General features: G+C 51.6%; 1 pseudogene; it reads left to right on the top strand.

Moving 5' to 3' along the window:
- Positions 1 to 604: 604 nt before the first annotated feature.
- LOC118628628 lies at positions 605 to 2,130 on the top strand (annotated as a pseudogene).
- The last annotated feature ends 336 nt before the right edge of the window (positions 2,131 to 2,466 follow it).

Raw genomic sequence — 2,466 nt, 5'->3', positions numbered from 1 at the left:
AGCAGAAGTATCAAGAAGCAGACAACTGAAGGACACCTAAGTCACAGAACATGGGCTGGAGATTCCTAACCTGAAGAAGAAATGGAAACTTCGGTCAAGATGGTGGCGTAAGTAACCGCGGTATCGCCTCCTCCCACAATCACATCAAAGTTACAACTAAGCTGCAGAACAACCATCATTCAGAATCACCTGAAATCGAGCTGAATGAAAGTCCTACAACTACAGAATTAAAGCAGCAGCCACATAGAGACTGGTAAGAGGGGCGAAGGTGGAGGGGCTGGTCCCACACCCACGTGTGGCAGATAAAAATCAGGAGCACACCTTGGCTGGGAAGGTCCTCCCTGAGGACTGAGGGGTCCCCGTCCCACACCAGGCACCCAGCTTGGGGTCCCAGTGCCAGGAAGAGAAGTCCCCATCACTTCTGGCTGGAAAAACCAGCGGAAATTAAGCTGAGGGAGACTGAAGCTTCTGGAGTCCCAGGCAGTTCCTCTTATAGGGCCCATGCACAGACTTACTCAGACTCGCACCCTCCAGACTCCAGCATGAGAAAGGCAGCTTGAAAGACAGTAGAGACATACCAACAACAACTGAGTTGTTTGGAATCATGGCGAGAGCTAGAGAAGCAGCCTTCTCCAGGGACAGACGTGATGGTAGAGGCCATTGCTGCTTTGGTGAACCCTTCCCCCACAAGGCTGACAGACGAGGCACCATATCTGGGACTCCAGCAACTTGGCTCATACTATCTTCCGGTCCCTGGTGATTCCCTGAGGCCCCAACCCACCCAACTTTCAGGCCCACCCAAGCTTTTTCCCAAGGCTTCACCATAGTATTGTCCTGTCTTGGCTCCTGCTTCAGATTTTTCTAAATTCTCTCAAACAAGCAGCATCTGGCCTCAGCAGACCCCATACTTCTCACTAAGTGGCCCCAGGCCTGGCACTAGAAGCAGCCAGCTTTGGTTCACAATTTGGCTTTGCCTGGGCATCTCCAAGCCCAGCCCAAGAAGCAGCCATCTGCAGATCGCTTTATAGCTATGCCTGGTGGCCTTGGGTAGAACACAGGCAATGGCTGACCTTTCCCCAGAGCCAGCACACCCAGTGGACAGCTTCAGACCATGTCAAAGCACCACCTCCACAAGCAACAAACTCAAGGAGTGGACTCAGTGGGTACTAGAGCCCTGATGAAGTAAGTCTTGCTCTGTGTGGTGGGCCCCTACACAGCTAATCCTCCAAGGTAGTCAGAGATCAGTGATCAGCAGGCATACCCAGTCCTTGCAGCTGATCAGCCTGAGTAAATTCATCCCATTGACATTCCAACAGCAATCAAGACTCAATTACAACAGAAGGGTGTATAGTCCACACGAAGGGTACACCTCGAGGGCCCATCTGGGAGACCAGGAGGCTGTGCCACTGGACCCTACAGGACACCCACTACAACAGGCCACCCTAGGAAGCTCAGCAACTCTATCTAATACATAGAAACAAACACAGGGAGGCAGCCAAAATGAGGAAACAAAGAAACATGTCCCAAATGAAAAAAGTGGAACAAAACTCTTGGAAAGAACTAAAAAAAAATGAAGATAAGCAATCAATCAGATGCAGAGTTCAAAACACTGGTTATCAGGATGCTCAATGAGGTGAGCGGGATGACTGCCTGGAGATCACAATCGGTACTCCGCGTTCTGGTTCGTGTGGCACCATGCACTACAACAGAAGGAGCTGCAGGCGCTGTCCTGGCAGCCAGCTGAGCTGCCAGCGGAGCTGAGTATGTAGAGCCCAAAGAAGGGCAATGTGGTGAAATGGCGGCTGGTGAAGCTGGTAGTCAATTTCCTTTTCTACTTCCAGACCAACGAGGCCAAGCCCATAAGAGCTCTACTGCTGGAGCACTGCAAAGTCAACCAGGAAGAGCCCAGCGGCTTCTCCATCAGCTTCATTGAGGACCCAGACAGGAAGTATTACTTTGAGTGCTGCAGCGAGAAGCCTGGGAGCTCTTTGCAGAGCCAGCTACAAGTTCAAGCACAGCAACCTCATCTTCTGTCAGAATGAGATCCAGAAGATGACTGGCAAGGACCCACTGGAACAGTTCGGCATATCAGAGGAGAACCGGTTCCAGCTGAGTGGCTTGAAGGCATGAATCTGGGGTTGAACTTGGGCTCCTTGGCTTGACTCACTGGGGCTCAAAGGAGCCCTTCTCACCCTCACTGGGTCCTAGATTTCCTAGCCAAGCCTGGATTTTCCAAGTGAGGTGTTTTGGCTTAAAGACTTAAGTAGCCCAAGACTGGTGAGGGTAAGCAGAGGTTGTACCTTGGGACTCATCAGACTAATACAGATCCTCTTGGTGCCACATGCTGCTGAGAGGGGATGTGTCCACTCCCAGGAGTTGTGCCTGGCCCCATCTAGGGCCTGGCAGACACCTGCGGCTGGTGCAGCTCTCTTGCTCTGTGCCAGCTGAATGTACAAAGCTAGATAA

Source organism: Molossus molossus, unplaced genomic scaffold (genome assembly GCF_014108415.1).
Source record: "Molossus molossus isolate mMolMol1 unplaced genomic scaffold, mMolMol1.p scaffold_m16_p_13, whole genome shotgun sequence".
Lineage (NCBI taxonomy): Eukaryota > Metazoa > Chordata > Mammalia > Chiroptera > Molossidae > Molossus > Molossus molossus.
The sequence above is the reverse complement of the archived record's forward strand: the minus strand, read 5'-3'. Positions and strand labels throughout refer to the sequence as shown.